The sequence below is a fragment of the Botryllus schlosseri genome, chromosome 6 (assembly GCF_051294905.1).
Source record: "Botryllus schlosseri isolate E-star chromosome 6, Bs_hap1, whole genome shotgun sequence".
NCBI lineage: Eukaryota > Metazoa > Chordata > Ascidiacea > Stolidobranchia > Styelidae > Botryllus > Botryllus schlosseri.
In genome coordinates this window covers 11,909,838-11,922,533 of record NC_137241.1, presented here as the reverse complement: position 1 = coordinate 11,922,533, position 12,696 = coordinate 11,909,838, and the positions used below count along the sequence as shown (strand labels likewise).

At 41.0% G+C, this 12,696-nt stretch overlaps 1 long non-coding RNA gene across 1 annotated transcript in view; it reads left to right on the top strand.

Annotated features, from left to right (window-relative positions):
- Positions 1–4,900, top strand: part of LOC145441029 (uncharacterized) — a 416,627-nt gene extending 411,727 nt beyond the window's left edge. Inside the window, exon 2 of the long non-coding RNA XR_013915699.1 lies at positions 4,610–4,900. This is a non-coding gene — a long non-coding RNA (uncharacterized LOC145441029). The remainder of the gene's footprint in view (positions 1–4,609) is intronic.
- Positions 4,901–12,696: the final 7,796 nt, after the last annotated feature.

Sequence of the window (12,696 nt, the reverse complement as noted above, 5' to 3'; positions counted from 1 at the left end):
CGGTTGAATACAGTTAAGAACCGCTAAAACAATGGCATTACCGGCGATACAAGTAGTCATATTTCAGTGTTCTTTGCTTTAGTCCAGGGGTGGCCAACGTGCGGCCGTAAGAGGGAATTTGTGCGGCCGTAGACACGGAATTCAATTAGTATGTGTTGGCGGCCGTTGACATGCAATTCGAATTTCCGAATTGAATCCCGATTTCTTGAAAGATTTTATTTAATCTTGAAATTTTCTTCGCGCTGCGCGCGATTCAATGCAACTATACGTTTTTCGGTTTTAATATAGTAGCACCCTTTGTAATCAGAGCCCCACAATACAGATGCAGACATCAGTGAAAATGATGCGCATCACATGGAAATATCACCTCGGAATCGTGTGCTCCTCACTATACTAACAATCTTGATGGGAGGTCAAGAAATAACAGCATGCTACAAAGTGACTAATACCAATTGGCCCACCCGAAGATGCATCATAATTTATAACTTGCTTTAAATTTTTGAAAACACCCCTCCACATCAACTCTATACCAGTGAATCTGATCACACGGGATGAGAAAGGATAAATGTTTCAGGGTAAGACGTAAAACTACTAATATCAATGACCAAATTCATTGGTGAATCTGAATTTTTTTCGCGCTTGGCGCGACTATGAGCGCTTCCTTCCTTAACATTACCAGTGACCACTCGCGATTTTGGTGCGCATAGTAAGCCTATAATAGATTAGTCCGGAGTTTACCATAAATGGAAATAGACACTTTAACCTGGGTATTTGGCGTCTAGCTCGTTCATTACGACTATGCCCTGGAATATGGCCGTAGGTTTCACGAGTGGTCGAAATGCGGCCTTGAATGGCAAAAAGGTTGGCCACCCCTGCGTTAGCCCTGCGTATGCGTTGTGATGAACACAAGATATTTAACTGTCAACGCGGACGTTGCAATTTGGTTTATTAATGTGGACGTGATGGATAATATAATCTTTTTTCAATGTACTCAGAATTGCTATGCGGGTCGGATAAAATCGTCTGGCGGGCCGGATCCGGCCCACGGGCCTTATGTTTGACATCCCTGGCCTAGTTTAATAGAATTTGTTAATACACCTCGCATAGGCCAGATACGTGAGTATGACGTCATAAATGCCGGAAACGCGAGTAACTTTTATAGGTGGTACGCGAGCACTGCATAAAACCTCAAAATGGTACGTGGGTGGAAAAAGGTTGGGAACCACTGCACTAGGCGATCAAAAAGGCTCAGCGTGCTCTTTATGCAAACCAGAAATCCAAGGAATCCTGTTTTCCTGCGAGATTCAACAATAGGCTTTCCCGAGGGGTCCTGTAATTTGGCAATATCATCCATCATTTCATACATGAATGGACGCCATAAGTGCTGGTTTGATTCCTTTAAAGGAGATTTATACCCTTTTGCAAACGGGTTTCTCGAATTGAGTATGTCGAAAAGGCGATCAAAACTACGCAAAAACTTGACGGTAGCAGCACTACCCCGAAAGCATCTCATTTTGAGGTTTTTATCACAATATTCGATTGCATCAGCAACACTGCTGCTGATTGTTTGAGCAGCCAAATTGACTTTCATCTTTTGCTGCTGCCATTCCACATGACACTTCTTCAGCTTATTGCCAAGTCTCAGGCCTTCTGATGCCTGGAGTTTTTGCAGTAAAATGATGAAATTCCAAGAAATTTGGTGCCCACTACCATCTTGCAAAGTACCCCATTCTGCTAGGCAGTTTCTGATTAGTTTGAGCATGTGACAAGGATCTAGAATTACTTGGATTTGATGATCGGGTAAATACGGATTAGTAAAACTAGACACAATGTTCCTGGAGGATATATTTGCCCCTAATGCAGAAAGCATTGCGAAGTGACATGAAGGTCCGTCACATGTCAATGAAGCAACAGTTGCACCCGCTTCATTAAGCTTGTTTATGCAAATTCTGACCAAATTTGCTCGTTCCGATCCTGTTAAACCATTCATGAAAAAGTATCCAAGCGGGATTTTCCCGGATGAATTGATACAAACAGCCATAAAAACTAATGCATCTTTAGCAAGAGGCAAAGAATCATCATCCTCACAGTCAGTACCCATGTCTACATATCCTCGGTATCGTTTTCCATCCCAAAAAACCTGTTTGCGGATCGACATTTCATCCATCATTATGGAGCATATTACAGGATTTGCTGATGCCTCTACTTTTCCTCTGATAGCAGAAAAGGCAATACTAGTAAAGCCAGGCTCAGCGGGAAGTTTTCCATACCAGCGTCTTATCACACTTGGATGGGGAAGAGCCAGTTGAAAATTCTGACGCACAAAATTGTATGCCTTAGTGGAATAATACTGAAGCGTCATTGCAAATGATTGCAATTCCTTAGAGTATTTGACTCCTCTTCCACCAGCTTGTAGCTTCATACGTTGCAAGAGCTCACTTGGTAGACCACTGAATTTTTGTGACATTACCTCTACACACGAATCGCTTATCAAATTGTTCTTCTTAAGAGATGCAATGACCTCATCCAGAGTTTTCACTTTTTTTGCAGACGGTATGTTCTCATTCTGGCTGCAACCAACCTCTTTTTAATTTCTGCCACCCTACGGCGTTGCTGTTGAACGACTTTTCGAGGAGACGTGTGCGCACAGTAGCTGTGGTCGTGAAGAACTACTTCAGGTTCAGCGGTTTGTGCTTCATAATGCCGTTTCTTATCTGGAACTGCAGAAGGTCTCACTCGTCGGTTGTTCGAAGCCTGAAATTTGTGAATTTTATGTTAACTAGGGCTAAAATAAAGGTATAGTAATTGGAATTCAAACTTCATAAATATATAGTCACTGTCTAGTGTCTACCGTACCTTTGGCCTCATATATTTTGGAAAATTCAGAAATCTTGTCGGCACCGCATTCGTCCTTAAACGAATTCTCCCGCCAACACGGTAAATATCACTTTCTGAAAAATGATCAGAGCAGATGACCGACGATCTTGCTGGCTCCCAGTCTTTTCTTCTAATACATTCTATCCATCTTTCTTTCAGGGAATCATTGGTAGGAAAGCTGCGTTGTAGAGAACATTGTATCAGTTCACAAGTAATTCTATGATACAAAGCACACCAAATTGACCATTCTTTGTTATGAACGATGATAAAAGTAGCAGGAACATATGTGAAATTATCTTGTTTGATTTAGATATATCTGTTACTTTCTACCCCAGTCTACCCCAGAAGGATAAACTATTAGGTAACCTTTTAAATCTAAAGCCAAAGGTAAACCTAAAAAAACATCTTACGAGACAAATCGAACGTCTCGCACGCACAAAGCTATAATGAACTCGACCACGGAATTAGCAATTTGAACTTTGGTGTGAGCATCTGGCACCAGAAATATAGAATTATTACTCGACTATGCTGGACAAAACCGTGTGGCCCTCAATTATACCTTTCCTTCTAGTCCTACCTCCAACCTTCACGACAATTTTAAGCAAGGATTGAGTACTAAGCTAGTTATTGGCTGAACTGCCCCTACAGAATACAAACAGTGACCTGGCTGGTCATGCTATTACAGGTATACTGATGAACTGATATGGTGCTGAGACTGCTGATATAGTCTGCTCTGATCATACCAACATCCATATACCTGTGACAAAATGTTCTGGTATAATGACACTTTAACATGGCCTATTCATTAATGCTGTGGCTTATCTGGACATTGATTGACTGTGATGGTCAGGAGATATTAAAAATAGAAACTGATTCTTCAAAGATAGTCTTGCTGCCCTGCATATTCTGCCATTCACTCACCGGTGAAATGTTCTTGGATGCCGACGCTTTACCAAAGACTCTTCATCGCTACTACCATCGCTATTACTTCTCATATATGACTCCGTGGATATCTTTTTCTGCCTTTTACTGCACCCATAGGCGCAACAAACACTACCACCAAAACGAGATGTCTTCGACATGTCGAAATACACAGATAACACAGATATAAACACGAGATATTGGGCTGAAACAAATCCTGAATGTTACGATGATTATTCATTCAAAGCTCCATTCGTATAAAATACTACAAACCCAATTCGAATCAAATATATTTTAAAACTGAACGTTTTTCCATAAGCGCCTGTACTAAGTCGTCCAGCCTATCCCCCACAATGCAACTGTAACATGGTGACAACGCAAATTTGCTTAGCCGGAGATGGCAGTATATAGATAACTAACCTACGGATAGATGGGCAGCACGAGAGTCATGGTCGAGTGATGCGACAACGGCAGATTTGTTGTCGCTTCATAGCATGAAACGAGAGCGTAATTGCTAATCCCATAGATGACGACCCGAGCGCTCAAATTAAATAAAGTTGATCTTATTTGAAAGCTACAGTCGCGCTGATTCTGATAATATACATTAAATTTTCATCAAGGCAATGGAACCACCCCGAAATAGCCTTCAAAATATGAAAATCGGCATTGTTCTAAACCAGTGGTTCTCAACCTTTTTTACTCGCGGACTCATCTCAAGCTCGCCAGTATACCCGCGGACTCAAGCTATATATTACTGAAAAATAGTTTTTTTTCTATCCAAGAGAGTGTATACGGTATCAAAAAAAATGAGCTAACATTGAGTGAAGGAAGCTTTCTTAAATCTGTCTTTCCACATCTGTCGGCTTTGCAATTCAAGCAACTATTCAGTAATTCAATCCACATCTCGAGTTCCACTTATATTAGACAACTATAGATTGTTTCTGTGATTAGCACATGTACCTACGATTTGTAATTTTCCAAATAGTCTGTAAGTGAACAAGTCGCCATAATCAATTACCAGCACTCAGCGTATATCGCGCCGGAAACCTGTGCAATGTGCCTACGTGCAGGACCGTAACAGCACTTCGTCAGCCCCCCTCAATAACAAAACGTTGGTCTTGGGCCACACAGGCCATAAACCTAACTTTTGGTGGGCTTTACCCCCAGACCACCCCCCCCCCTCTTCCGATACCATTTTACCGCTACTTCTCGGTGAAATTTTTGTACTGTTCATCCAGTCGTTTTGTTTCGAATGAACCGCGCCAGGCGCGAAAATATTCCATAATTCACGATTGAATCGGTCAACATGATCGGGGATTGCATCTATATATATATAGCTGTAAAATTTTATGCTATCTCTGCTCATGCATTCAGATTTATCGGTCGAGCTGAGTGAGAAGTTTCGGAATACGATATAATGATATAATTTTTCTAAAAAGTTGCATAAATTTTCAAAAAACACTCTATAATTTATGTTAATTCAAGAATAGTTTTGGCCCCCCTTCGAGGTCCCCCCTCAATTATGGGGGTTTGGTGTACGGCAGTTACGGTCCCGCATACGTGTGTATACCGAGCTGTCCCAGGGGTTTATACCTGGCATATTCTGTATGTGAATTGTTAATAGTGAACACGCAGCATTAAATTCCGAGTTCATTCGTACTAAATTCAAGTCAATCCGACCAAAATTGTAGAGTTTATGACCGTGATAGAATTGCTTATGACAATTTTAGCAATAGGCTACCTCGAACAAAAATGTAGGGCATTTTGAAAAATTCCAGTTGGCAATAATAGGGGTTTTATACCTGGCGTGATTGGTATTAAACCAGGATGATGCGACAGATGTGCAAAGCATACCCGTTTTGCCTGTGATACTTGCAACCAACTGGTTTGCCCAAGACACAGAAAATCTCAGGAGAACCAATAATGCTTGGAATGCTGATCAATTTGTAGTGGTGCTGTTTCGTTGTTCTTGCGTTTGAAATATACGTGGCCAAACATCGCTTATTGAGGTATCTCTAATATTGCTTTCAAAACTACATTCACTGCAGTATAATTTATTAACTTGCAGGACTATCGTATGCCCCTTACCAACAAGAGGTAACGGCACAATAAGAAGCATATAGAAAGAGATTCAAACAAAATCCAAATTGGCAAAATATGACGTAACAATGCAATGATAAAAAGGAACGGTAGCTGGCCAAAGTCAGCTGTACCGGTACTCCGGTAGTCATAATAAAGGGATAATAGAGAATCAAATCATACAATACTCAGTAGACGTTACACAGACAATCAGCGGAATATATTAATGGAATATTGAAAGATTGTATACAAATGCTTTATCCTTTTTATGGTGCCGTTAATTCTTGATAAGGGAAACCCGAAAAGTCACCGAGGTAATAAATTCTACTGCAATGAATGTAGTTCTGAAAGCACTATTGAAGTTGAGTGCCGCCAGTCACATATTTGAGGTATCTATGCATTTTTTATGACAGCTATTAAGGTTACTAACATTTCAAAATAGGTATTTTGCAAATCACTCAGCCTAATTCTCAAATCGGAATTTGACGAAGCCGGACTAGGACGGGGCTCATTCACTTTCGGACGAGAAAGCTATTTTCTCCGTAAGGCTGCAATGACTTTGGTCCGAAAGTGAACGAGCCCCGTAGGTCTGTCGATTACATGTTCCGAAATCATATCGGAAGTGGAAGAAAAAGTGTGCCGAGCCGATTAATTTACTGAAAATTCCTGTGTTCGCGGACTCACCAAGGACCTTCCGCGGACTCAAATGAGTCCGCGGACTCGGGGTTGAGAAACACTGTTCTAAACAATCGCAACCACGCACGGACCGTTTTTATGGCCATTGTGCTGCGCCGTTGCAATTGTTTTAGAACAATACCGATTTTCATATTTTGAAGGCTATTTCGGGGTGGTTCCATTGCCTTGATGAAAATTTGATGTATATTATCAGAATCAGCGCGACTGTAGCTTTCAAATAAGATCAACTTTATTTAATTTGAGCGCTCGGGTCGTCATCTATGGGATTAGCAATTACGCTCCCGCTTCATGCTATGAAGCGACAACAAATCTGCCGTTGTCGCATCACTCGACCGTGACTCTCGTGCTGCCCATCTATCCGTAGGTTAGTTATCTATAGGCAGTAGTTCGGGGCTTGGTTAATTCCCCAAACCCTCGTCCACGACGCACACGTCGTCGGCACCGCCGCCGTAGCCGTAGGACGGGAGTCATGGCGACAGTTCCATATCGGAAACAAAAGAAATCAATTACACTGGAACTCATATCTGAATCGGGATGTTTATAATATCTCGTTCGCAGATATTGAGGGGGCACTCCTAGTTAGAAATAAAAATCTTGTGTTTTTTTTTTATTATTGATCTAGAACGAAAATTACATGCTCTTTCCAAATATGCAATCCTTTTTTTGATATTCCAACTCTTTCCCACTCAAATCTGCCTCCATTTGGGGGCCATTTTATTAAAAAAAAAAAAAAAACTGATTGTTTGCCACAGCCGTATTCATTCACCTATGGTCAAGAATATAGCTCCACCCGGTGATTCCCATAACAGCTTGAAATAAGGGATATGTCCTGCCTGTTTTCATATACTTGGTTGCTTCACTGGTTCAGTACTGAGTAAACAGGCGAGGTCGAGGGTAGGGTGCTAGTTTTGAATTTTCTTTTTTATTTGTTGACTGATAATATTGCGTGGTATTTGTTTGTTGGTGACTATATTTGATTGTTTTGTATTTCTAGCTATCAATATGCCTAAGAAAAATCGATTGAGGAGATTTAGAGGTACCCCGAGGCAGCAGTGTTTGCCAACTTCACAGCAAGCAATTTCTTCAAATCCACCTGTTGTGATGGAGGAAACTGAAAGTACTTCATATATTTTTACTGCTTCTGAAAAAAAACTTGAGCAGGGTTTACTTTCTGAAGAAGACTTTGTGGAAGAGATGGGGGATGCCACTCAACGAAGTACTGGTTTTCGTTTGATTGATCTGCAGTGTCTCTCAGAAGCAATGTCTCAATTCCATATGTGTGAAGGAGGATCCATCGCAGTCATAGATGAAGGGAAGTATAATGGACTGTCTTGTCAGTTGGCTTTCAAGTGTACGAAGTGTGGCAATAAAACAGCAATGTCTACATCAAAATCCAAGTACTGTCTGAATGACAATGTTGACTGGTGCACCTATAAAAATCAGTTGAACGACCCACCACTGAATAAAAAGAAAAAAACAATCAAAACAGTTGCCACAGTCTTTTTTGCAACACTTCCTTCCCCTTTACAACAGGTTGTCAGAAGAATCTCTATTGAAAAGATGTATCAGTGGACTCACCCAAAACCAGAATGAATCATTCAACGCGACCATTTGGCAAAGATGTCCAAAGGAAAGATACTTCGGAACTGCGGCTGTAAAACGTGCTCTGGCTCTGTCAGTACTAAGCTGGAACGTTGGTTGCAGTGGGTTCTTGAGTGTAATTGAAAGCCTGGACTTGGCAGTGAACACTTTCACAAAAAAAGCACTGGCTTTGAAGGACAGGAAAAGACGAAATGCATCGCAACGCTCTTCTGTAGTAAAAAAAAAAAAAATTTAAAGAGGTCGAGAGTCCTTAGACTCATCTGACTATGTCCCTGGCGGCTATTGATGCCCTTATTTTGTTATATATCAGTGGTTCCCAACCTTTTTCGAGTCATCGCCCCCTTTTCAAGCTCAACGCCGATCATCGCCCCCCAGATTTTATGAATCGAAAAATCAGTATACAATCTGTAGTCATCGGCGGGTTGACTAAAAAAAAAGGTCAACTTTTCGGATCGTTGTCGAATTTTACACTTTTGCAACCAAATATCCGTGAGTTGACCAAAAACAAAAAAGGGTCATTTCTCCGAATTGACTCCAATATAGCCGTTTTAACGCGTCATCGCCCCCCTATCGCCCCCTTCGCTATTTTCGCCCCCTGTCGTCACCTTTGTCCATTTTCGCCCCCCTATCGCCCCCTTCGTCATTTTCGCCCCCCTAGGCCGCCAAATCGCCCCCTGGGGGGCGATATCGCCCACGTTGGGAACCACTGTTATATATGGTTCACTGTGGGATACCAATAAACTAATCTGATCATTGATATCATGAGCAGCGTTCATGTCCTTGTTTATCAGAGTAATTGTGGTTGTAAATTTTTAAACGCGTTTTTCTCAAAACCTACTTTTTCTGACTACAAATTCTGCTTATCCGATTCATCTGAAATTTTGCTCGAATGATAGTTTGGGTATATATAATAATCCGATGGAGCGCTTTCTCAAATTTTTTTCCGTGGAGATTTTTATAGAGGAAAATATGTTGCGAAAAAGCCTAAATTTAGGGTTCGCTGCCAAAAATTTCATAAATTTTGTTAGAAAACGTTTTTTTTTTTAAATCCCTCCATGGGATTGTAGATATATGTCTGTACTATCCCTCCACCAATTTTGAAAGGAATATCTATAGCGCATTTTGACTTTTTAGGATTTTGGTGAACGGGTGGTGAAAATTTACATACGGTATCTTTTTGAGTTCATGTCCCCTTGGGGGGTATGCCTATGGTTCAACGTAAAGGCCATTTTCGGAAAGGAAATTTCCTGCCCTTTCCAACAACATATGGATCATGGAGCTTGCATCTACCTTGTGGTAGATATGACCACAAACGTGAACACGTGTGAAATTCATTTCTAACTAGGAGTGCCCCCTTAAGCCCTAACCTATCCTACTTTTTATTTTCAGATCACCCTCAATTACGTCGAGGGCGACGTGAAGTCGATTACCATTAATTAATTAATTCTGTCTTTATTCTTTCATGTTGTTCTTTTAATATCATTCAAAACCTTGCGTTTCTCATAACTTAAGCTGTTGTTTCTGAAAATGAGGCAGTACAGCGTGTTATTTCGTGTGATCACAGAAATGGTTGATCTAAAGCCAGGTTGGAGTGCTTCATCTAGTAGGGTAGGCAAGGCAAAAACTGCGTGTGAAATGTTCCAATGTCCAGTTAGTTTTGAATCTAATCTAATTTCTGGTTTCATGAAAGTGCAAAACGAGTCAAGCTTCATGTACACACGTATATGGGTAGCTATAGGTGTAATTATAATCTAATACATGTAGGTCATCTTTTCATTGTATCTTGTGCCGTATTGATCCGATAAAATTATTATTTATTATAAACTCCTATAGTGCACAGATCGCACGAACATAGCCGCGGCGGGCCATATGTTGCCCGCCCCTGCCTAATAGTGTAACAGTGTTGTTGGACACATGCGAATAGCTTATTTAGAACAAACAACAATCATTTTAAACTGAATTCAATTTTAGCATTTCCAAATGCTTTTATCTCGTTTTTCCAAAATCGTCTGCCGCGATTGCGGTGACTGCTGGTATAGTATAAAATGAGCCAATCAATCAATCAATCAGGTTTATTAATATTTTCATCGTTTCAAAACAGTCAGAAACTTCACCAGTTACAAAGTTGAAATTCGGAGACGTTGAAAGTAATGGAAGCTGCAGCAACGCCAAAGATAGCTGACTGCTCAGCCATACAAAGTCAAACTGTGGCAACGTGAGAAAGTGCTGACTGCCCAGTTTCACCCAGTTTGGAAAATGTTGAAGACGGACGTGGAAGTGTCAAGAAAGAAATTGTGGACCAGAGCCCCGCGAAGAGAAGGTCAGTGGGTTCTGATGATCCAACCAGTAGTGAAAGCACTTTCCATGGATTCGATCAGAGATTGGTTGAACTTGGTTGCCAGTTCCGTGAAACAGAAACAGATGTTAAAGGACGCATCGAATTGGTTGAGGATATTATAACCAAATCAGCAAACAAAGAAGAAGTACGGGAAGCAATGAAAGGTGTTTCTTACTACAGAGACGAATTGCGGAAAATTATCGGAGAAATTACTTCCAAGTACGCTGAGAATACGGAAACAAAGGATTTCACCAGCAGTCTGAGGTTGGTCGAAATGTGTATTAAAGAAGTCAAAAAAACCGTTACGGATTTCATGATGCTCCCTTCCGAAAATGGATCCGTCTGTAGCCGAGCGAGATCTGGAGCCGGCTCAAAATCGAGTAAAAATACAGAGTACAGCCTCGCCAGCAACAAAGAACTATTTCATGAAAGCATAAGGGAAACAGCCGCTTTGGAAGCAAAACTGGAATTTTCAGAGCAAGTAGCTGAAATGAAAAGCCAAGCTTGGTGTACAGACGTTATTCATTCTCATGGTTATGGGAATGCATTGTGACTTGATGAATTGATTTTTGATGTATTTATTTCCCATTTTCAATTTCGTTCAATTTCCAAGTTTTTGCGAACTCAGTAATTCTAATCTAATTTGGAAAAAACTGTGCATCTCTAATTCTAATTCTAATCTAATTCGAAAAAAGCGGTGAGGCTCTAATTCTGATCTAATTCGGAAAAGCTGAAAATTTTCTAGTTGTCCAAGCCTGCCGACCAGAAGCTCTGAAAATATTTGCGCTTCATTCTTGATCGACAGCGCGGGAAAGATAATGACAAAAGGCTCGTTCTTGGAACGCTGTAGCGGGTGAACTTTCAGCCACTCGGTATAATGTTTTAGTCCTCAGACACCATCCGCATTTTCCACAACTTATCGCGAATCGACGCCATTTACATAGATGCAACTGGTAGTATCCTCCGTGGAGCAGATGGAACATACCAAGCTACGCATGTATGATTTAGGAGCGAGACACTCTGTCTCTCGGAAGGCCCCGATAGCATTGGCCTCATTCCTCACCAGTCGACACGACGTCGCTGAGATCGAGGCATTTCTACTCTATTTCCACCGTGATGCAAGAAGTCATTACAATAAAACAAAAGCCGGCTAGACTTTTCCTTTGCGATGAAAGCACTGACCTAATCAAATCAATACTTCACGTATTCATGGAAGAGCAAGTACCAGTATACATCACTCGGTGCCATCGCGTAATTTCAGGCAATGCTTATCGGGCCCGTTGGACACCTTGCGCCACCTGGATTTCGCTGAAAATTGGTGTGGTGTTAGGTGTGACTGCTAACTATACTTGTGTGAACACCATTCATCGCCATTGGGTTTAGTTTTAAAAATTTCGATTTTTTTTTTCTCCAATGAATTTGAATTTTTATGAATGTTTAGTCGAGCTTATCGGGCCCGTTGAACACCTTGAGCCACTTGGATATCGCTGAAAAGTGGTGTGCTGCTAGGCGTAACTGTAGGCCATACGTATGTGACAGCCATTTCTTGACACAGTTTGACGTTTGAAAAATTTTGAATATTTTTCGTTAATAGATTTGAATTTTTATGACTGTTTAGTCGAGCTTATCGGGCCCTTTGGACTTCTACAACTAGAAAATAACACCACAACTGCTTAGAAATATTTTGTTCTGAAATATCTGCACATATGCAAGAAGAGGGTAAGATGAGACACTTTTTGCATATTTCAACGACACTCAGAGCCTTATTAGTATGCCTTCTGATCATATATTTCGGTACCGATGGAAAGCCGTACTGATTATACCTATTGTATATTATAGAACGTTTGTTGTGTCCAATAGCCTGTGAGGGTATACAGCGAGTCCGTTGTCTACGGATATTGCGACTAACAAAAATACTCAAATGGCAGTAGCTGATACGAACGTCCCGACGAATGAGTTGCTGTCTGGGAGATCAACAGACGAACATTGCCTTTTCTAGATATATTGTGCGGATAAATCAAACAGTAGGGTTTGTATTACACATAAGTCTCATATTCTCAATGATCCGATATACAATGTGCGCTTAGTTTTATACCAAGGCCGAATATAAGTCACGTGATGTGGTATTATTCCATAACGGATTGGAGAGAGAGAGAGAGGGAGAGAGCCAGGGCTCTGCACCT